This window comes from Thermobia domestica, chromosome 18, assembly GCF_964235325.1.
Source record: "Thermobia domestica chromosome 18, izTheDome1.hap1.1, whole genome shotgun sequence".
Taxonomy (NCBI): Eukaryota; Metazoa; Arthropoda; class Insecta; order Zygentoma; family Lepismatidae; genus Thermobia; species Thermobia domestica.
In genome coordinates, this window is record NC_137471.1 from 155,877,659 (window position 1) to 155,903,131 (window position 25,473).

Here is a 25,473-nt window from a genome sequence, read left to right on the forward strand (position 1 = left end):
CCCTTTTAGCAGCGAGGCGTGGACCTACTAAATAACGTGGAATCCAAACTAAATGTGGACGTCTTTTAGGCCGCGCCTCTATTACTTCCGAATGCGAATTTCCCAGCACGTGTAAATAAATTGGAGAGGCCTCTACTAGTTCCGACCAGCAAATTGTGAAAAAACCGACGAAAAGATACGAATGATCCCAACCTGTTGGGATTGTTCGTCCGAATACGTGCGAAGGAGATTTGTCTGCAGAGGAATTGAGCGCTACGAGAGAAATAGAGTTTGTTTTGCGTGAAAGCAGACGACGTTGCAAGGTACGGAGATAAAATAAAAAATAAAAATTAAGATGGAAGTAGATGTTCATGGTTTAATAAATTGTGCTTTTGATAAAGTTGCATTGTGGAACCAAGCTTATCCAGATTATCACAAACGACACGTCGCGAACAAATTATGGACAGATGTAAGCAAGGAACTTGGAGTGGAAGCTATGTATATTTTTCTTTGTTTTGTCTTTAAAATATGAAGATTTAATTAATACATGAACTCCAACTTTTTATTCAATTTCTATTTCCTTTCTGTTCCTTAAATAATGATTTTAGGAATATATGTAATTATTAACAAATATGTTTGAAATAGCAAAAACGGGTTCATTTTTCTCATGGAGAAAAGTTACTTAGAAAGTAGATTGATTCTGTAATCTCTAATTTTATTTAGCTAATTCATTTTAAAGTGAAAATAGTAGCGGTTGCCACAAAAGCATAATAATAAAGGGAGAGACATTCAGTCTATTTTGCACACAAAGGAAATGCCATTCATCCTTTTAATGTGCAAAATATGTCATTCATCCGCATTTGTCTTCTTCGTGCTCTCAAGATTTTAAGGTACGAATTTTGAAGCAAAAATATTTCACATTGAAGTGTTGAAAGAGACATTGCAACTTGATTCGCATTCGCAATCGCATTCGGAAGCAATGAAGGCGCAGCCTTACACGTGATTCTATTACCTGTAGTATGCAGCGCCAGGGGCAAGTATATGAACCAGCGTTGCCAGATCTAGCATAATGATGCTAGATCTAGCATAATTTGCATTTCTTTACGATCTAGCATCTTGCTTTTATCATCCTACCCAAATCTAGCATAATTTCAGCAAGTTTATCAAAAAGCTGTAAAACCTGAAGATGAGAAACAACTTGGTCGTGGGAAGAAAAAGAACGGCAGAAATGTATCCTCTTTCATCGATTCATATAGTCGGTAAACCATACAGGCAGTCTTATTTTCCGAAGTAAGTTAAAAACGACTTTGGGCTTTTTTTTTTTTTGTGGCTCCACCCAGGGTTTTCTAATCCTTTAACTGCGAGGCATGGTCGGAGCTGTGGGGGCCATTCTCCCCCCAACCTTTTGACAATTTCACCATCTTTATTTCTGACTTCATGACCATCTTTATTCCTGAAATGAAAGGTCCGAGACCGACCAAAAATTCCCCCCCCCCCAGCAGACAATTCCCAACTCCGCTTATGCTGCTAGGTAATTTTCTTTAAAAATATGTAAACAAACGCTTTGCATTCATTTATACGATATATACGCCATTGAGTCTAGCAACGACAGCACTAGTTTAGTTGAGTTAAAGCTTTGGTGCGTGAAGTATCGAGTTCTATCCACGCATTCTTGCGCTCTGCGTATTTTAAGTTACGGTATCGTATCTCAATTTCGTTCTTTTTTCTTTTAAAACTCCTGAATTAGTAATTATGAGGATCTAGCATAATTTGACCGAATCTAGCATAATTTCGATCAGGTTTTGGAATAATTCCGAGCTGTCAGTCTGGCAACGCTGATTTGAACCGCGAGTTTTAAACAAACGAGTGTGGGTGGACCATTCGTTTGAGGTTTGAAACGTATGTGAAGCAAAGAAGGACTTTGACTCTTTTCCTGACTTGTGTCACTTTTTCCCGATTGTGTCCTGTATATTATTCTATTTTGTTTTTCAATCATAAATCCTCTGTTTGAGGTACACATTTGACCACTTACCATTAGTAGTACATACGACTAGTAAGCTGGTGGACCTATCTATTTGACTGATAATAGTCCAATGAAGAGAAGCAGAAGCAAAGAAGCTAACATTTCAAACAAGTAAGGGTATATTTATTTATATATATAACTTTGACAAATTTCTTCCATTTTCAGGTTAGGGTAGAGCTTTTTTGGGGTTAAGTTTAGAGTTACCCCCCGCTTTTCATAAAAATCAGGAAAATTTACAGAAGAAATGAGGTAAGAAATGATAATTTGAAGTTTTTATTTGATGTTTAGGAATGTAAGTTCAGCATGAGAGTTATGTTTAATACGAAAAAAGATATGTGGAAGTTAGTACTATTTGCCGGATGCGGAAGCATTCGCGGAAGGTTTCAGCAGCATGGTAGTTGTAAAATATGGCGAATATGGTGAACAGGTGTTACGGATGCTCAAAAATAATGAAGAAAACCTTTTAAATTTTTGTGAAGCCCACGGAGTACTAAAGTTAAGTGAAATGTGACAATTTTTAATACTTTAGACACCGTTTTTTGTATGTTGCGAAGTCCAAGAGCACCTTCAGACTGGAGGGGCAACTCTAAACTTAAGCCCTTTGTATTTCTGTTAACGGAGCCCGCAATGGATATAGTATACATGAAGCTGCATCAGTTCCCGAAGGAGCAGGACTAGTGATGGGCAGTGGGAATATTCCCGGTGGGAAGGAATTTAAAAATGGGAATATTCCCGGTTTTTTTCCCAGGCCTATAAATTCCCGGGAAGGAATTTATTTTCATTTTTTTACTTTATCCTCCAAATTACAAGAACCATATGACAAATTACTTTATATTAATATATTATGATTTACTTCTAGGTTTTAAAGAAATTGGAGGTTAAAAAATTTAAAATTATTTGACGGTATTTTATATAACTAATAATATGATTTTTTAAGTTCCATTTGCATTTGCACTAAAAAGTAGGGTAATTGTTTAGTATTGGAAGCCAAAACTAGCAAAATGTAGGATGATTTACGGAAGAAATGAGTTGATAGTGATGTTCAAGTAGTCAAGTATCAACCATATTTTTTTAAGGCAGTAAGGGATTTATACAAAACGGAAAGTTTAAGAAATATAGTGATTTATTTGAGAAAAGAAAGTCAGGAAGTGATTTATTTTGAGAAAAGAAAGTCAATTATTGGCAACGAAAATAGAAAAGAACGTGCCATGCGGGGCTCTAACCCGTCTTCATTCGCTAACGCTCGCTCCTCAATGCTGTCTGAATTTAATGTTGGTAACGTAATTTAACGTATGAAACCATAAAACAACCACATCGGAATAGAATATCGCAAAAAAAGTAGGTGCAAAAGCTGGCCCCCATGCTAAAGAACAGCCAAAATTAGCAAAGTACTAATATACAAATGAGGAAAAGGAACCATTTTGTAAAGTAATTTGGAATTATGTAGAAATAGAGATGAAGTACTATTAATAAACCCTGAACCACCATTAGTAATAGACGTCGGTCTGTCTCCACTCTCTGACTCGAGTTTCTGAAGAGGTACTCGTACTTCTTTTACATGTGAATTAACGCATGGAATTTCAAGAAACAGGTAGAATGAAAGGTTGTGTATGGCAATATTACGTGCTAAAATATAAAGATAAGTAAGTATCTTGCAAATTTTGTGAACATAAATATGTATGCGCTAATGTTGATAAATTGATGAGACATGTATCTTCTAGCATTTATCCAATCTAATTGGTTTATAACATTTATAAATTTAATGTGTTTATAATAACAGTAATAGAGTCAAGTTGAGCAAATACACTTACATATAAATTTAAACTGTTACTATATAATTTTTTCGCACATATTTAATTGATAGAAATTATTGTAAATAAATATACATTTATGCGTACTCTCTAAATATAATAAAGTGTTAATAAAGTAACATAGTACCGTTCAGAATATACATTTTAAAGAATCCTCTGTGGACAACAGTAATAATATGCTGTGATATAAAAATTAATTCAAGTCTGAAATCATAATACAGTAATAAAATGTAATTTTCTTTCTGATTGAACATAAATTCCCGGATAAATTCCTATTTTGGGAATCTTCCCGGGAATATTCCCGAAAAATATCTTCCCGGGAATTTACCCATCACTAAGCAGGACGCTCATACTTTTAGGGATTATTCGTTGAGTATGTACAAACTTCGTTGAGATCAGCGGGTTCTCATGTATACTATTACCGCGGGCGTTGTAAATTAACCCGTGCATAAAACGCAAACCAGTTTGTGCTAGGTAGCCACTGAAAAGCGCGAGTGCTATCTAACTGAGTCAGGGCAGGAGTGCAGCACGAAAGTTCGAGTGATACCGGTGCGCCCGTAGGGAGCAGGCGCGTCTGCGACGGGGGTTACGCGCATAAACGATGATAGTGGAATAGCACACTAACAGGTATTTATTCCGAAGTTGGTCGTCGCCTACTTTTTGGCTAAAAGTGTAATAATTGGTTTCTTTGTTTACCAAAGTTTTACATTTGATTCACATAATAATGCCGAGTGAGCGTTAGCGAGTGGAGACGGGCTAGTGCCCCGCAGGGCACGTTCTTTTCTGTTTTTATTACAGCTAAATGGGAAGACGGGCCTGTGTTCTAGAAGATTGCTGCCTTCTTGGTTATGTCACTAACCGTTACAGTAAACAATATAACTTTCTGCGCGTTTCTTTATATTAGTATATAATATTAGTATATTGAAAAAACAAAAAAAAAACGGTTTTTTGGTTTAAACCAGGTTTGTTTGGTTTAAATAATTTGCTCTATATATTCATATCACATATGAAAAGAAATAAGTTTGTTTCATCTTGATGTTATTCTGCAACAACCGGGTTATGCTGGAAGGGGTCACATAAGCTTAAAGCGGAATAAAAACCGCTTCTCAAGTTACTTCCGAGAGAAATTGTCCTCCATTTGAACTCGGAACCAGGACTAATTGGCCAGAAATGCGATACGCCTGCCGACTTACTCACGAAGGAATCTTGATAAAAATACGTTGAACTGATCTTTACATGCTTCTTGATATAATTGTCAAGAGTAATTTCAGAAGAGCAAAAAGATAAACAGTTGCACAAGTGAAATTATTGTACAGAATTACATATAAAGATACGAATTATTTGTGTCCACTTTGGCTCAGATTCATTTATACATAAATAGATACCAAAAATACTTCTCATTTCACTAAATGCCTGTCGTGGGGTTTGTATGACCCCCCCCCACACACAAAGTACGGCATTTCGAAGTATTTTATCAATAGTAAACATTGAAACGAAACAATATTTAGAATTTTTCTTTGATTGCAGTTACATAACAATAATAACAACTACAAAAAAATCACAAACATTTATAAACTTAAAAAAAAAAGTTGCTTTTGTAGTATAATCTTTTTGAGTAATGAATGGGGAATTTAGGTCTGAATATAACACGAATAATATATGGGAGTGAAACGTGATAACCCACAGATGTGTGTTCATCAAGATTTTACAAACACTTACACTTTTACGAACATTTTTCGTGTTTTGGTTTAAACCAGCCAACCCTGGTATATATATAGGGTGTAAAAAAATTTAAAGCATCAAACCTACGGAGGTGATTTGTCACATCAGAGCAAAGAAATAGTTCATATGGACCTGTGGTCAAAAGTCCATACTTTCGATGCTATAGACTGTCGAAGAAATAAGAAAATAAACTTTAAAAATCTATAGTTTCAGTGTGGGACCGAGCGCAGTCAAGGAAGACATCACTTAAGAACTAGTATGTGCCCTATTCAAATACCCATGTTTCAGAATTCTGCGGTGCTTGCGTATCAATGGACAGTTTATGAGCACTTCAACTTTTCTGAGTATTCCTCAACTGGCTCTATAAAAATTCATGTGTAAGTGTCGCAAGATTCTGAAATATGGATATTTGGATAGGGCACGTACTAGCTCTTAAGTAATGTGTTGACTCGACTGGGATCGGTCTCACAGTAGTGGAACTATAGACGTTTGACCACGGGTCCATATGAACTCTTTTTTTTTCTTTTCGTGTGCAGAGTAAGAATTAAATTATAACTTAGCTGCTGGTAGTCGAATTTCAGTTAAAACTACGCTAGAAGTCGTGTAGCCGAATAGTAACCGAGCAGTACTCAGTGAAACTACACTTTGCCTTTTCCTGGTTTACTATAGTACGGAAGGTATAACGTTATTGCTTTCCCGTGAAAAGTTGTAGTGATGTTTATGGGGAGTTGCCAGCTTAGTTACTCGTGGCTCGCTGAATGCAGTGAATGGTGGCTGGTGATTTGCTATCCTCTTACCACACCCCCAGTGACGAGCAGGTCCAAGTGCGGGAAGCCAACGACGCTATACCTTCTGACCTTTAGTTACCAAGAAAATTGTCAAAAGGTGTTAACCAACTTACTTGGTTACATTAAGCAAAAGGAATAACAGCTGTACAGTTTTGCGATAAAAATAGCCGTCTCGTCTTTGTAATTGCTCTTTGCACTTAATTATTGCCGGTACTTGGGCTGTTATAGACAATTAGTTATTTTAACCCCTCTTCCTTGGTTGCAGGACTCAGTTATTCAGGATAAATTAACACGTCTCAGTTGATCTTTCTTTTCGAGTATCGAAATTCTTATATAATATTAAATTAGCTGCAGTATGGGATATTTCGAAGTAAATTTTTCTGGTCACAGTATGAAACATCCTCAGATATGCTAGTTGCCATTGTCGTGTATGCGATACACTGACAGGGTTTGCCCAAGTGGGCCCAGCCCGAAAAAACCCACCGGGTTTTTTCGGGTTGGACCCACCTGAAAAAACCCATCTTAAAACCCACCTGGGTTTTTGACTTTTTTGTTAGTGTATTATTGGTACAACTAAGGTGATCACGTTGAAAGTTATTTTTATCAGATTTTAAACTTTCTTTGGGCGAATTATATGCTTGCATGTTAAGATAGACAACAATATTTAACATAAGACCATTATAAAGCTCTAAATGCACTGAATAAATAAATAAATAAATAAAAAACTTCATCTTAGCTTGAGATAATTGTAGAACAAATTAATGTGTGGATTATGCTTATAGCCTATTTGAAGTAAAGTAAGCGATTGTATATTTTAGAAAATACTTTCCGTGAATAGTGTGTTCCTTGACTCGGCGCCGCCGAGGGACGTTATCCCTCATATGTTGACGGGTTTAAGGTCATAGGTGCCGGTACTAACAGTAAATATGTAAATACATTAGTAAAACTATTAGTATTATTTCTTACCTTTGATGGTAACAAAAGTATTCAGTAAAATTTGGTTTTCCAACAACAACAGTTAAGTTCAGTCATTTGTTGCTAGCCTTCAAATAAGCATTCTGTACAATTAACACTAGCAATAACGTAAAAATTCTTGTCAAAATTAAGAAGCTTAACGCCCGGAGCTCCGAAGACTACGTAACTCTTACTATTTCAAGTTTTGCATTCAAACTTCAGTAATAATGGAAGTTTCGATGTACAGTAAAGCAAGATGCATTTTCAGGGAAAACCCGTCGTGAAAGAAGTGTTCGGGAAATTCCCACAATTGAACCCCCAAAGCATCGAAAGTGAATACTTCAACAATAAAACTATATATTCTGCGACATATAGTTTAGCATACGGTTAGCATTTATGACATTTTGAAACATTTACTTTAATAAAATATGAATTATAGGCCTATCTTTGTTAATTGCTTTAAATTAATTTTCAGGAAAGAACCGTCTTGCAACAAGTGCTCGGGAAATTCCCGTAATTGAATGCACAAAGCATCGAAAGTGAACTTCAACAATAAGACCATTTATTTTACGTTGAAAAATATTTAAGACATTTTGATGAATTATGTCTTTGTTTTAAATTAATATAGCTATTTGGTATTCATATTTGGCGAACGTCACTGAAGCTCTTAGGATGACTTGATCTACATTTGTTCGTTTGTCTGCCTTTACCACACAGTGTTCAACTTTCGGTCTTTTAAATTTTCAGAATACAAACCAGAGACACTCTAAATTTTCTGTTTAGATTTTGGCAGCATACCAACGTAAAATTACAAAATATCGCGCTTTAAAAAAAAATAGCTGATATCCACTGACGAAAATCCCGGGGGATGATGGAGACATATCCCCTACAATCTTGGAACTGTCCCCCTTAATAATCCGATTGGAAATGTGTCTTTTAGGAAGAAATGTGATGGTTTGTGTCCAAGTGTCACAAAGGAAAGTGAGATGAAATTGATACCTCCCAGAATAAGCCTCAAATCTGACCGCCTCCCAATGTTGAAGACAACTCTGCTCCCCTACCCATGTTGTCCCGTTGTCCCACACAGGAGACAAAATATGACTATATTATTATTGCTTTACAACTTTAAAATCAGACTGGCAACATTGAAAACTGTTTACAGAGAATGATCATATTTGTATCATCCCTTGTAAACAGTTTTCAATGTTGCTAGTCGGATTTTAAAGTTATAAAGCAATAATAATATAGTCATATCTTATGTCCCCTGTGGAGGACGCCGGGACCGACATGGGTAATCCTCCTCAGCATTGTTTTTTGCCTTCATAAATATTTTGTACATCGCATATATATATATATATATATATATACCGTCTTACCCGTCCCCCCAATGTTGAAGACAAATTTGCGCCTCTGATATCCACACTACAAAGCGCAATTTTAGGTCTTCAAAGTTGAAATTTTCAAAGTAGAAGCACGAGAGTAAATTAGCTGTATATATTTTGGCGGCATAATAATAAAATCAAAATGGCGGCCATTTTTCAAAATAGTGGGTATCCATGCTACAAGGTGCAATTTTCGGACTTTTTAAGTTAGTATTTTGAGGGTAGAAGCACAAGACATTCTAAATTTGCTGTATAGATTTTTTTCGGCGATCCAATATAAAATTTCAAAATGGCGGCAATTTTTTTCAAAACAGCAGTGAATAGAAAGTTGTTGCAAGTTGTGACAATGACACTCATGAAATGTAAATCATATTTTAACATTTTTACCCCAAAGAGATTGAAATATTTCGAAAAACCCCAATTAAATCCGAAAAAACCCACTTGGGCCCAGGTGGGTTGGGTTTTTTCAAAAATACCCGGGCTTTTTCAAACCCTGTGCACTGACCAAATAAAGTAGTGTCTACTAATTACGGCTCTCGATTAATTTAATCGTGTGGTTGCCGTAATCATAAATATATTCATCTTTATTAAAAATTAGTGTCTGTATAGATGTATATGTAGTATATAAGCGAATTTTAAAGGGAAATGTAGACATAGTAACTCCCACAGGAATTTTTTACAGGGGGGAGTGGGCAAAAGGACCGACATACAAGCAAAGTCGCAGATACAAATACCTAGGACCACATAATATTTAATGTAAAAAAACAATTATTACAACTCACTGCTAAGTTCACTAACTGTTGTGTGTGAATTAAAAAATTTAGCATATTTTAATACTAATTAGGAAAATCCACTGTTAAAGCAAGTGCTCCCTGCAGCGGGCGGCTATGGTTACAGTTTTAGTGTTATTGATACTTCGTAAGTGAAATCCTCATTTAGTTGGGCGAGGAATCTAGAATACGATAGTGCTATGATAAAGAAAAGAGTAAGTTTTTCTATTTTAGGTATGTTTTGTATTTGTAACCTGTTCTTCTTTCCGAAAGTATATTCTCCTTTAGAACAACTTAACTCTGTGCTTCAGAAGTGCAGAAGTACAACTCTTATGTAAATCAGGCGCAACTATATATTTGTATTGAAAATTGAAAGTAAAGATTACCATGTTAAAAAGCAATGATAGAACGACAGTGCGAAAAATACGAACCAACCAGTGCTAGATAGCCATTAAAAAGCACGAATATTATTAACAGAGTGAGCACAGGGGCGTAGCAGGATGAGCTTGGTTTGCTTCCGTATGGAGCGGGCATGTCAGCGACGGTGGATATGCACGTAACCAAGGGTAGTGTAAAAATGTTATATCCCATACAACTATGCCTTACATCTAATATAGCTTTACTTCACTCCTGTGGTTCTGCATCATCACTTTACATAATGCCTTGAGTTCATAATAGCTTCCTTACGGAGTACTATGCATTACGTATTACGTATTTCTACCTATGATAAATATTATAATAGATATAAGGTTCCGATATATAGTTACATGTAGATTGCTATTGCAAAATGAATCAACATATAAATAACATAAATAATGGTTTGAACCTTCCATTTCAACTCAGCCAAAAAAAAGTACCATCACCATCTCAGATATTGTTGAAACTTTTTTTTATAGCAACTAGACATGTTTTTTAAATGACCCGTATTTTTTGTTGTCGGAAAAGATTTTCCCGCCATGTAATGGGCCATCAAAACGGAAAGTACAATTTACGAATTTTAGAGGACGTAGAAAATGGTAAACTTCGTAGCCTTACCATTCAGCTATGGAGACATATAGTTATAATTCTTGTTGTGGTTTGTACACTCATGACAAAAATTATTGTCGCATGTCTATAAATATGTTGTGGGAATATAATTTGATAACGAATACGTCCTGTATTTCTTACAATGTTAGTATGTGTATAATCGGGAAAGACGATGTATGTGGCAAATTTCATATCAAAAGAGCAGTAAATAAGAAATATAAAACTTTCTTGTCCATTTAGCAACATTTTGTTTTACTCATTCTAATTTTCGTGTTTGTAATTCTTTTCTTCTGAAATTTACTACGAATATACATTTCCCAATTATACATGTAGTATCAGTATCAATAGTACCCTGCAAGATCATTATCAAATTATATTCTTACAAGAAGACAGTTATAGGTATGCGACAATCATTTTGGACATGAGTGTACAAAGGGATATAAATAAAATATATTTTATTATAGTTTGGTATGCGCATGCGTATCTTTTGGTACATAAGTTAACAAATGAACGTAAGTTTATTTAGAAAGTCGAAGTTTGCGTCGAGCACTTCCGGTTCGAATTTTAAATTTTTTTTACGGTTGGTAAGATCTAGTTACCCGCTTGTCGAAAAAAAACAAATTATTGCTTGTGTGTGCAACCGTTTTGTCGCAAAAAATTCGAGAAACCTTCAAATTTTCAAAAATCACCTTTCTCGAAGTCACCATAATTTAAAATCCTGAAATGTTGTCAAATTGTTCAACTTTACATGAATAATAAACACACCAAATAGCATTGTCGACCAATGCTTCATGAATGAACTACAGCCTCTTGAAGTTAGCGAAGTTTCATTAACTTCAATATCACCGTTGGCAACACTGAAAACAATGAAAGTGCAACAATTTGATGATGTTTGTGGTTCACATTCATTAAATAAAGAATAAAAGTTTTTCCTGGCTCCTTTTTATTATTTTGATCAAAAAGGCTCTCTGAAATAATAAGATGAGCCTTCCCCTACTCCGTTTTCTTAAACCGATGTAACCTGAGGTGAAAATTACGATTACGAAACAAATTTTAAACTTACTTAAAATGGTTTTCGGAAACAGTTTCACTGATTTTTTCCACACTGAAGTAATTATTTGCTTGCTTAGTGTCTTCTTCGCTAATAGCATGTAATCATGGCAGATGCTCCAATAGGTGTTGGTGCACTCACAACTCGTAGCACGTTGTCGATAGTCACAAAACACTTATATTCTCTTCTCTTATTCTCTTCTGGAAACCTGTACCCTGTTGAAGGTCCATGTTGTAACGGAATTGAAAAAAAAAAAAAAAAAAAAGGACTTTAAGATTGTGAGCATTTAGATTGATATAAGAAAGTGGATTAAGTAGTTACCAGTTTAGTCGCTAGAGGTAGGCAGTGATAGACTCTTTCTATACGCATCAAAGACATAGTGACATCTAGTGACAAATTTGGGAACTCGCAGAACCGATGTGAAATAACTCAACCTTGAGTCAGGTGCATTTGGAAGCCTGAACTTCGAGTGAATAGAACTGTAAAATTGTGCTTTAAAATGTAATAGGGAAAGTGTTCTATTCCGTGCCTTTCGGTGTAGTCTTCCAGAACAGGAGTATTATGGTATCGTAAGTTATTATTGTAATAGTCCATATTAGCATAGGATAATGAATAATCTTTAATCATTCTTTCTTCTATTATATTTTTGTATTTTTTTTTCTTTTTTTTTCCTTTTCGATGTAGTTGATTTGAATGCTTAGTTTGATTGGGGATGCCTTATTATTTATGGTGATATGGGCTAATGTTTTGCGTATTCATTGAAATTAAGAAATTGATATTAAATTCTCTTTTTGGACAATTAATTCTTGCTAAATTAAGTTGGGACTTAATTATTATACTCCGATGTTCATTAAAATGTAAGGACAGGATTGCATCGAAAGACGAACGTTTCTGATGATATTTGATTTAGGGGTTTTTCATAATTATTGTTATCAACGTTTATTATTTCTCTTGTTGTTAAATTCATATAGAGTTTTTGTTAAAATAAATGTTATAGCAGAAACGTCCTTTTTGATATTAAATTCAATCTAACCTACATCCAACACATATTGCAGCTGTATAACCGCATTGAACCTATTGGGATTTCCTCTAGTCTCTTTGAGGCCTTACGAGGAAGTAAAAATAAAGCATTGGGGTGTACCCCCAGCAAATTTTGTTACAAGGTTCAGGCTTCCAAATGCCGGTTATTGCTGTGTTGGATCGTGTCCCGGTATTATTTGTGTTGGTTTGTGTCCCGGTAAAATATTTGAATATTGGTTCGGATCAAGATAGCGCTGGTTCGATCCCAGAAGGTAGGAGTGGTTAGTGCATTACGGTTCGAGTCCTGATTTGTGGTACTTGGTTCGATGTCCCATTATATTTATTTGTATGTGGTCGGTTGAAAGAAAAGAGTACGTGTATTTTTCATTCCCTTACTTGCTGAGAAAAAAAGAACAAACAAAAATCGTTTTAGCATTGGAAATAATACGAATATTTGGCTTTGAGAAAATCTGTTGTAAGGAATATTTGTTCCGATATACGTAGTATATGTAAATGGTTCTACTGTGTTATAGAATTAATAAATTTAGTGTGTTGTACGGGGTAGCTTATGACCATTTTCGGCCTATCAATTAGAAATTATATTTTTCAAAAAAAAAAAATCAGAATCATGAATTTTGCTGCTCGTTTTGGAAGAGAGTTCACAGGTTGGTCTCCTGTGTGTAATCCACCAGGGGGTAACGAGGTTCCCGTTGGTTCTCTGGTGCAAATTGACGATGTGTCCACCGCAGGAGCCAGGGGGGCCCCCCAGAATCGGGATGTTTCTGATTTGTTGGACTTCGCTGGCTGTGCGGTGCCACAAGTACGTCCTTATCGTGGGTTGAATAAACCACCTATCACATGTAATTTCACAAAAATATTCTCAGAAAGCATTTATAAATCTATTGAGATGCAAATTAGCGAACTACCTCTTGTGAATGAAAATAGTGGTATTCTTTTATGTCAGTTCTTGTTGAAGGTAAACGAAATGATCGAAATGAAGGTTGCACCTTCCGAAGCAGTTTTAGTAGCTAGTTTAAGTAAATGTAAGAATCAAATGTTTGAAGAGATGCAGCGTTTACTTAATATAACGACTGATTGGAAGTATATTTCTGAATGTATTTTGGAAAGATTTATCTCACCTTTAGTTCGTACGGAATTTTACAATAGTAAGATGTTTAGAGTTATGAAAGAGCATGAATCCCTTCAAAATTTTCTTCGTGAGAAAATATCAGTTTTGCAACTATTGAATATAGAAATGTCAGATGTAGAATTCTGTCATACGGTCTCAAACTTAATCAAACCTGAGATTCGGGATTTATTATTATTAACTGGTTTGCCTAATACTGTTCATGAATTTTTAGAATTTGCGGAAAGTTGTGAGATGAATAGGCGATATGCCTTGGATTATCAGAAAACAGTAAAAAATCAATATATTTCGAATACAGTAGTACGTAACCTTACGAAACAAAATCGCGTTAGAAATTTTGGGGCAGGATTGGTCTGCAATGTATGTGGTAGTAGTAATCATGCTTGGAATCGATGTCCGTATAAAGGTAGTAACATTCGGGGAGACTCTATGTATTTGAACAATGAAAATGAGAAACGATATCATCTTTTACAAATGATGGTTTCCATCTGTCGAACGCCTTACCCGGCTGTTATTGATACAGGCTCAACTCTGAATTTATGTGAACGAACAGTTTTTGAGGAAATAAGTATGAAATGTCGACCTAAAGTTAAACCTGTAAAGTATTCAGTAACTGTTTTGGACAATGAGTCTGTAAACATCGAAGAAATGGTTGAACTAAGATTTTTCGTGAACAATTCTTGTTTTAGTGCTTGGTTTGGAATTATTGATCACCCTAGTTTGAAATTATTATTGGGAATTTCGTTTTTAAACGAAAATTTTGCTCATATTGACATTCGAAATAAAACTTTATTTTTTGAGAAACTCAACAAAGAAGTTAAATTGACTGAATTTAATCAACATGATTCTCATCATTCGGATGTATTTGTTGATTATCCTACAAAATTAAAACATTCTAGTGTAAGTAATAGTGGGGTTAATAGACAGAATGATAATACCGGATGTCGTCCTAGAGTATGTAATACGACCGCTTCACTTCAGAACTCTATACATTGCTTTCCTGGTGCAGATATGCAATGCCCGGACCAGGTAGGTTGTTCATCTTCTACTGGACGAGGTTGTCAAGTTGAAAACGATCAACGATTGGAGTATAGTGGAAATGAGAGTAATGGTATTAGACCTGGATCGCGTTCTATATCTATGCAGCGTAGCTCCTCAGCGGCAGCGTGTAGAGGAAGAGGTTTTCAGAGGTCAGCTGGAAATATTGGTAATCGTTGTGAATCAGCGGGGCGTTTTCGTCAAGGGACTTTTGTTATCAATTCATCCCGTCCATCAACAACATCGTGTGATGTAGGAAATAGATGCCCGTCTGTTCATCAGAGTAGTCACCATCCATCCATGATGTCAAGAGATCTTGGAGTTTCAGAGGCGGAGCGTAATCTAGATGTCTCTCACCAGACAAAAGTAGTACCATCCAGGAATTTTAGACGACAGTCAACTATTCATCGAGGTCAGCGTCCGTCTGCGGTACGTAGTGGTCATGAGTCTTCAGTGGAGATGAGCAGTCATGGTTTGTGGTGTCAACCGTTAGTGGCGGAGTTTGGTAGTGGTGTTAATACTCAGTCGCCTATAACACAGAGGTCAGAACATCCTGAGGGATCAGTCCCAATGAGTGATCGTCGATTTCCAGTGATGCGTAGTGACATTGATTTACCTGATCAATCATTTAAACCCCCTTTAACTAGTAACTATTCACAGTCAATTTTGCAGATAGATCGTTCAACTTCAGGTGTGGAGAGCAATGGTGGTGGTCCTAATCGATTGTCCCAAGGCCAAATAACATCGGGTGTGAGCAGAGAGATGGTTTCCGGTCAGCGTCAGCGGGCCAGATCTAGGTGGAGAAGGGGGAGTTCCAGCCGAACCAATGTTGAGACAAACGTTCATATACCACGGCGTTCATCTGGGCAGATGGAGTCGAGGGATTTTTCCAGAGAGGTCCAGTTTGTGGAAGAAGTTCCAGCTGGGGTCAGTGTTGACAATCCCACCAGATCAGAATTCCAGAATTCTCCCAATGAGTTGGAAGAAAATGGAAAAGGTAATGTTGATTTCTCTGTTGATATCATTTCTCCAAATTTAATACCTTATGTTGAAAAATTGTTTAATGAATTTAAAGATGTCATCACCGATGATTTAGGTATGATAAAGGATTATCAACATAAGATAATATTAACTGATACTACACCGTGTATTACACAGCCTTATCCTGTTCCCAAACATAAATTGAAAGATATGGATAAATTTATCGATTCTTTAATAGAAAAAGGGGTTGTTGAAGAGATTAAAAGCTCACCGTTTATTTCACCCTGCTTTATGATTTCAAATAAAGATAAATCGCCGAGGTTAGTAGTCAACTTCTCAGAAATCAACAAGCGTGTGTTAATGACAGGATTTCCGAGTCCCCACGCAGAATCTATCATAGCTAACATTGGGAGACATCGTTATTTTAGCTGTTTTGACGTAAAGCTTAGCTATTATCAAATCGAACTTCATCCTAGCTCTCGAGCAATAACAGCCTTTGCCACCCCAACTAGATTACTTCAGTTTCGCAAGGTACCCATGGGTCTCGTTACATCAGGCTTTGTATTGTCTAGCTTAATCCATAAAATGTTTAGGGACCTGGAAGGCGAATATTTAGACATATTTGTCGATGACATAATAGTTCATGCTGATAGTATTGAAAAACATAACGAGATTCTGGAAAAAGTTTTGCAAAGACTTCGAGAGAATGGTGTAACCATTTCCCCTCATAAAACTCGTTTGTGTAAACGTAAAATAAAATTTCTTGGTTATGAATTTTCTGAAGGAAATATGTATATCGACCAAGAAAGAGTGAAGGTTATTAAACAACTTCCCAGGCCTAAAAATCGTAGAGCATTAGCGAAACTGTTAGGTTTTCTTTCATATTATTTGAGATTCTTGAAAGATTATGGAGAATTGTTAGGGCCTTTATACGAACTTAAGAGTCCCAAAAATACATTTAAGTGGGGTAAAGAGGAAGATGAAATCTTAGATCAAATCAAGGAAGCTATTATAAATCATGTCATTTTGAAAGTCCCGGATTTTTCAAGTCCATTTATAGTACATGTCGATTCATCTTGTCGATGTTATAGCGGAATTCTTAGCCAGTATGATGATCAAGGGTTATTAAGACCAGTGATGTTTGCTAGTAAGTTAATTCCAACAACTGATTGGTCGAAGAATATTTTTGAACTTGAGATGAAATCTTTAATTTACTGTTTAGATAAGTTTGATATGTATTTGCATCATAACAAATTTAGAGTATTTTGTGATAATGCCAGCTTAACATGGATTTTGAAAAATCATAAAAGACAAAGAAAATACGGCTCTATGATAGAAAAGATAAGTAAATATAATTTCAATATAATACATCTTAGGAGTAAAAAGAACTTTTTGGCTGATTATATCAGTCGTATGTATAGTTTTGTTGATTTCGAGCCTCCGGGCGATGATATTGTTGAGATTAATACTGTTAACGATCAAAATGTTCATTTATCTTTTATAAATTTTTGGAAATTGCCTCTTTTTAATAAACCTTTAGGAGAACTGCAAAGGATGGATCCAAAGCTGAAAGGTATAATCCAATCTATAGAAAATAAACATACAGTAGAACCATATCTTATCCAAAATAATATTTTGTTAAAAAGGACGAATGGCAAGGTATATGGGGGACTTCGGGCTGTAATTCCTGACAGTATGAAAGAGAGTATCATTAAATTCTTCCATGAACAAATCGTTGGGGGTGGTCATGGTGGTCGGGCCAAGACCATCGCTAAAATTGCAAGCCGCTTTACTTGGGACAATTTGTATCAAGATATTGTTCAATTTATTCAACGCTGTGATATCTGCCAGCGGATAAAAGATCGAAATATTCCTCTTTATGGTACATATTTTTCGAAAAAAGAAACTAAACCCAATGCTTGCTTGCATATTGACGTAATGGGTCCTTGGTTACCTAGTCATGGATATAAATATCTGCTAGTTGTCACGGATGCCTTTTCAAGGTTCGTTATTATTGAACCACTTAGAAAGATAACTTCTAAGATTATATGTGTCAAGTTGGATAAGATATTTTATATGTACGGATATCCAGCTCGATTATTGCACGATAATGCGAGTTACTTTAGATCTGATCAGTTCCGCCAATATTTGTTTAGTTTGGGCATACAAGACATTTGTACAGCTCCCTATTCGCCTTCTTGTAACTTCACGGAAAGGCAAAATAAAAATATAAAGTTGATATTGAAGGCGTACGTAAATCAAAAACAAACTAAATGGGCTGATCACATTTACAAAGTGCAATATACTTTGAACTCGTCAGAGAATTCAGAAACTCGTAAAACTCCTGGTGAATTATATCTTGGGAGAATAATGTGGAATCCTCTTGACGTTAGATGGATCATAGATCTTGGTGTATTGGATAATACACAAGATAAAGAAGAGATGAGTCAGAGGATAGCTCAAAATATAGAAAAGGCTTGGCGTCGGAAAGAATCCGCTTATAAGAAACGCCATATTCCGGTGACATTCGCGGTGGGTGATTCTGTCTTAGTGAAGCGAATGTTAAAAGCTTCGATCGAGCAGAAAATTATGCCGAAAGTAAGTCAGAATTATGATGGCCCATTCCAGATACTTTGCTATCCGACCAAAAACACTGTTTTGTTAAAATCTATAGAGAATCCTGACATTGTTATAGAAAGGAATGTAATGCATATAAAAAAGTACTATCCTCCTAGAGCTTCATAATTTGTAAAATTGAAAGAATTTAAATGTAAATTGTAAAATTGCATTTAAAATTTCTATTCATAAGTAATTAAATATTATTCATGAAAGTGAAGCTTGCCGGAAACACATGTAATAACCTTAAATATTGTAAATATGTAGATAAACATGTTAAATGTTAGATATTTTTATTATGTTTGTATACTGTGTTTGTTTGTTCAATCCTGCAGGATGTGTGTACTTGTCCATGCCTGTTCATATCCCTGGGAATACATCGTCAGAAATGGTAGAGACTTTCTTTTCTTCGTCATCAGTTGCATTTGGTAAATACTCTGGATCCTCGAGATGGCTGTCACATTTTCATCCTCGTTATGGAAAGGATTAGAACTCTACATGGAACTCTGAATATTCCGGAATTAAGTGGACCCATATTCAAGTAAGATCTTTGTTTTGGAAAGTGAGTGTACATGGTGAGTTGATCCTTCCGATTTTGGCATGCCTGATTTCAACAGAGACAGATCATTTTTTTTTCAATTACCTTATTGTTTGTTAAATTATTTATACACCCTTGTGGGGGAATTTTGTAACGGAATTGAAAAAAAAGGACTTTAAGATTGTGAGCATTTAGATTGATATAAGAAAGTGGATTAAGTAGTTACCAGTTTAGTCGCTAGAGGTAGGCAGTGATAGACTCTTTCTATACGCATCAAAGACATAGTGACATCTAGTGACAAATTTGGGAACTCGCAGAACCGATGTGAAATAACTCAACCTTGAGTCAGGTGCATTTGGAAGCCTGAACTTCGAGTGAATAGAACTGTAAAATTGTGCTTTAAAATGTAATAGGGAAAGTGTTCTATTCCGTGCCTTTCGGTGTAGTCTTCCAGAACAGGAGTATTATGGTATCGTAAGTTATTATTGTAATAGTCCATATTAGCATAGGATAATGAATAATCTTTAATCATTCTTTCTTCTATTATATTTTTGTATTTTTTTTCCCTTCTTTTTCCTTTTCAATGTAGTTGATTTGAATGCTTAGTTTGATTGGGGATGCCTTATTATTTATGGTGATATGGGCTAATGTTTTGCGTATTCATTGAAATTAAGAAATTGATATTAAATTCTCTTTTTGGACAATTAATTCTTGCTAAATTAAGTTGGGACTTAATTATTATACTCCGATGTTCATTAAAATGTAAGGACAGGATTGCATCGAAAGACGAACGTTTCTGATGATATTTGATTTAGGGGTTTTTCATAATTATTGTTATCAACGTTTATTATTTCTCTTGTTGTTAAATTCATATAGAGTTTTTGTTAAAATAAATGTTATAGCAGAAACGTCCTTTTTGATATTAAATTCAATCTAACCTACATCCAACACATATTGCAGCTGTATAACCGCATTGAACCTATTGGGATTTCCTCTAGTCTCTTTGAGGCCTTACGAGGAAGTAAAAATAAAGTATTGGGGTGTACCCCCAGCAAATTTTGTTACAATGTGGAAACAAAGACAAAAAAATGAAATGAAATCTTGGGAGTTTTACGTCCCACGTTTATGCCGGTTAGGCTAAAGGAGACAGTGATTATGAGAAATGAGTGAAATGGTGGAATAAAGAAGGTGGGAGGAAACGGGAGAACCCCGAAAAACCCACCAGCACGGTGTTTGTCCACCACAAAGTCCACACGGCGCGAGCTGGGATCGAACCAAGGACCAGAAGCACCGGAGGTGAACGCTCTACCACTGAGCCACCGCGCCTCCTGGAAACACAAACAACACTGCAATTTCATGTAATATTTGATTTATTGAGAATATTTCTGCTACCCATCACTGGTTGTCATATATGTATGTAACAAAAGTTCATTTTTGCAGATTTCTTAAATCTACTTTGAATTGCAGAAGCTCGATTTTGGGGAAAACATGAAGTTAGTCCATGGTGACCCGTTACTGCCATAAAAGCCAAAGATGACTTCGGTAAATACCAGTTACCGGTCGCACACTTTCCCACTTTTTTTTTAATTGTCGAATTCGGTTTTTGGCAACAAGACGAGAGTAATACCCGGAGTTGGAACTTGCACTATACTCACGAATTTTTCTGCAGGTTTAATACTGTGAATCTGTTTTTCGTTTTCCCGTGTTGCCACATTCTTATCCCCCCCTCTCCCCAATACGTCGCAGAGACCCTTACCACGGCCGGTTTCACTGAAAGCCATTGCTTTATCGTACCTGTCTGCATCTTGGACATCTGAAAGCAATTTTTAAAGTGGAATGCAGCACGATCAGAAATCACTGAAACGGTTTATTAAATTGTAGACACTTATTTTCACGTATTCGAACCTTTTTCTATAACGTATATTTTCGCTTTTCTTCGAGTATTTTTAGAATCTTATTCATGGCTATGAGTACGAGCCGAATCGTGTGTTTTGTCATCGCTTATTACAGCAAAACTGTCAGTTGTTTCATGGTAATATATCACTCCCGTAAAGAAGATTTGCTCGTTTCTCCAGTGATCACTCTGAACTTCCCTTTGCAGAATAACAGTCCAATTTAAGCGAAGTCCACATGCAGTAAAATAGAATTTGTATCTTGAAATTTTACACTATGCTTTGCGGTAGCATTTTTTTTACACTTTCGTTGTTTTCATTGTTGCCAACTGTGACTTCAAAGTTAACGAAAGTTCGCTAATTAAAAAGGCTGTAGTTCATTCATGAAGCATTGGTCGAGAATGCTATTTGGTGTGTTTATTATTCATGTACAGTTGAATCATCTGACAAAATTTAAGAATTTTAAATTATGATGTTTTCGAGAAAATGACGATTTTTGAAAATTTGACGATTTCTCGAATTTTTTGCGATAAAACGGCTGCACACAGAAGCGATACTTTTTTTTTTGGAAAGTGGGTAACTAGGTCTTACCAACCGTGAAAACGGAATTTAAAATTTTGAACCGGAAGTGCTCAAAAAAGCATAAACTTCGACTTTTCACATAAACTTACGTTCATTTGTTAATTTATGTACAAAAAAGATACGCATGCGCAAACCAAACTATAGTAAAATATAGTTTATTCATATCCCTATGTGTATACCACAACAAGAATTATAACTCTACATGTCTCCATTGCTGAATTGTGAGGCTCCGAATTTGATCATTTTCCACGTTTTCTACAATTCATGAATTGTACTCCCCGTCCATGATGGCCCATTACTTGGTGGAAATTTTTTTCCGACAAAAAAAAAAAAAAAATACGGGTCCCTTAAAAACATGTCTAGTTCCTATTAAAAAAAAGTTTGAACAATATCTGAGATAGTGATGGTACAATTTTATTTTTTATTTATTTATTTATTTTTGCCTCAATTGAAATGGAAGGATATCTATTTTAAGTTAAAAACAATGTACGTTTCTCATTAATTTTAGTTACTATAAAGATGTGACTTAAAATTCGTAAAATACTGTACATATTTTAATTTTTTGCATTTTCTTTTTCTATAATAGATTATTAAAACACATGGTACAAAACAAGAAATGTTTATTAAGTACTGACCTGTTCCGAGAGATCAGAAAAAATGAATACAAGCTGGTTTTGAAATGAAAATGGTGTTCTTTATGCTATGTATTGGGTAGTTCAGGAAGTGAGTATTTATTGAATGTTTTATTATTATTATTATTCGATATGCCCATTAAACCATATAGTTGAGACTCTATTGTATTGATAGAAAGTTGAGACACTATAATATTAATAAATTTTCATAGAAATAGGCACTAATTATACACTTAAATAGGAAGAATGGGTCAAATAGAATTTACTGTAGGCAGCCAATGACACCCCAAAATTAACAAACTTTTGTTCTTTATAATATATCGAACGTAAAAGAACGACATTGGTTGATTTGGCGCTTTATTGATGCATTTGGCAAGGAAAAAAGAGAAGCAGGACACGAGGCAATGCTTCGAGAAGACGATCCGCCCAAGAAAAGAAGAAAATTCCCGACGAGAGCTCACGTCGTGGTTCGGATTCCACGCTAATCAGTAGGTTCACGTTTTGTATAGCCTCGCTCTTCACGAGACGTTAAACTCAAAATGAACTGAACTGAAAGAAGAAAATATATTCAAGCTGATGAAAGAATTCGCCGTACAGAACATTGAAACTGTTGACATTGCAGAATAATGCTGGATTTGGCCCATAATTCCGTCATGGGATGTTAATGTCATGGTAATTGTAACATAAGACAAAGTAAATTATTCAATAGGTATGTTAGATTTCACTGTTGTTTCCTTTCCAATTATCTGTGTTGCAAATACGTAGTAATAAGCAGTAATGCAGTGTATTGAATTGCTATGAAGTTATGAATATCCTTTACGTTAGAGATATTGTAAAGATAACTTCACAGAAGTTTACTTTGGGGTGTTGTAGGATGCCTACAGCAAATTTTATTTTAGCCCAATATAGATTCATGCTGAAAAAAATTTCTGCAGGTCATTGTCTCCGATTTTCCTGAAATTAGGATATATCATTCTAAAAACAAAATAATTAGGCCCATTTTTTTCTGCATTATACAAAAAAATATTAGAAATAAATTAAGCATTTGTTGCAACTGAGACTTTCAGTGACTGTTTGCCATGGCATTTTAAAGAAAATGTGGATCAAATTTAACCTTTCGGAATTTCTTAATTTTAGGTTGTGCAGTTATTTTTTGAGTTTTAGTGATATTAATGCCTATTTTTAAGGCTTTTAGTACGTAATCATCCGGTTTCTATTTTTGAAGTACATTATAACCCATTTAAGTAGATTAACCTATTTAGATATACGGCTTTGCGTCCAAACGTCTCGCGCCCAAACGTCCTGCTCCGGTATCACAGGGTGGTATAGGAGCAGAGGGCTGGTGTTATTTATCACTAGCCTTTAAGATATATATATATAAGTGAGCATAGTGAGAAGGACCACATATTCTTCTACCTTATTAATTTATACAGTATGGCGCTAAATTCGGTGTACAAAAGCAGAGGGGTGATTCCTGAGGGTAAAAAAAAAGTTCCAATGAACATAGGGCGAAAACCCCATCGTTTATGTGTTATAGGCTGCTGAAATCATGAAAATTTTAAAGGTTTATAGCTCCAAAACTATGGGACCTACCTTGGTGCGGTCAAGACTTCACTTAGAAACTAGTATGTTCCCTATCCAAAAATGCGTGTTTCAGAATCCTGAGGTGCTTCCACAACAATTGGGCCTATGATATAAAGTACTCTCCAACTCTCCATAAAAATTGTTGCGTGAGTACCTTAGGATTCTAAAACATGTACTTTTTTGAATAGAGCACATATTAGTTCCTAAGTGAAGTCTTAACCCAACTTTGGTAGGTCCCATAGCTTTAGAGCTATGGGCCTTTAGAATTGATTTTTTGATGTTTTCGGCAGCCTATAACACGTGAATGATGGGCTTTTCGCCCTAAGTTTATTGGAACTTTTTTGTTTGTTTTACTCTTAGAAAACACTCTTCTGCTTTTGTACGACGAATTTAGCGCCATACTGTAGGTATCGTTAAAAAAATGTAAATATTAAGCTAGGCTTAATTGCACTTTTTTAAAAAAGTTTATATCTCTATTACTTTATGGCAGGCATGCATATAGCGGAGGTGGGATTTGGGCGCCAGAGTCCAGTGGGCAAGCTCTGTGTCTGTTTTCTACATTATTTATTTACAAATACTGAACAAAAATTCAGAATAAATTAAATCTTTTAAAAGTTTTTTTTCTTTTTAACTCTTTTTAAAGCGAGCTTATCTTCTTTATCTTTTAAGTCGAAGCAGGAAATATAAACCACCGAACGATTTCTGAGTATGAACTCTGTCAAACTCGTAACCCAGCTGAGTTACTTTCTTTCCTTCGCTGCACTACAGTTTCATGCATCTACAGTTTCCATTTTCATCCTAAGTTAAGTTTATTGTGTTCTGTAATATCGTTATTTTAAGTTTGGATCATAGTTTCAATTCTATATCTACACTATAACTTTATTCAGCGTACCAAATTTGAGTGATAGTTATTAAGATATTTAGTATATAACTTCCAAAAGTATAGGAAACAATGTTTTAGTATTTTGGATAGCCTGAGGTAAGATAAAAAATCTGCATAAAACGCTTCGTTTGACTTACCCTTGATTCTGAGATATTTCGTTTTTAAATTTTGCCACACATGCTACAAATAGTAATTTTACAACAATTGCTTTATTTTAGGAGTCCACTGTGTTTGGAGGCTATCAACCGAGATGATATCAAGGTACGCCGCACACAGGTACTACATAGACGGTACCAAATTTGACCGTAAGTAAGGATGAATCCCAGAAAAAGGAAGAAAGTGTTGTGACTCACCTAGCATTTCAAAGTGTCTTCCTATGTGATGAACTATCACCAGCCTCCCATCATTAGCGCGCGGCTTGCTCAATTGGCAGATTCGACGAAAAACGTTTTATATAGAGAGAGTTTGGCATAGAGACATTTAGTATAGGAAGGCGTCAACATAACACCAATTTAAAAATATAGACTGAAGATATAATTAATTCTTATTGACTGTGATTTTTTTATTGGCGTAGCTCGCTTCGTGTGATGTGTATGGTGCTCATTTAAGCTAATTTGCGTGCATATTATGCTTAGTTTTAATTTATGCCAGTTAAATCACACTACAGATTCTAAAATAATATACCTATTTCGTATCGTTTAATATATTCTTAGATGAAGGTGACAGAGAGCTTTTCAAGAAATAGTTTAACTTATTTTGTGTGTGTTGAGGGAAGGGGCGACGTAAGTAAACGCATGATTCTGCTGCTTGGTTTTCGGTGATTGGTGCAGTCATCTTTTGAACTACAATACTAGGGTGTGGGGAAGAGTTTGTAAGGTGCAACTCTGTTCAAACTTTTCTTACAAAGTGTTTTTTTTAATGTTAAATAAAACTTGTTAAAATTGATACACTGCTTAGGTGTATATACATTTCAAACTATTATAATGTACGATATGCAATTAGTAGACTTAAATTAATATAGATGTTTTGTTTATGTATTCACATTAAATATATT

General features: G+C 35.4%; 1 long non-coding RNA gene across 1 annotated transcript; it reads left to right on the top strand.

The window, feature by feature from the left end:
- Positions 1-1,858: 1,858 nt before the first annotated feature.
- LOC145674923 (uncharacterized) lies at positions 1,859-25,473 on the top strand. Its single transcript, XR_014129076.1, has 3 exons — positions 1,859-2,113; positions 21,907-22,043; positions 24,638-25,473. It is a non-coding gene; the product is annotated as an uncharacterized LOC145674923 (long non-coding RNA).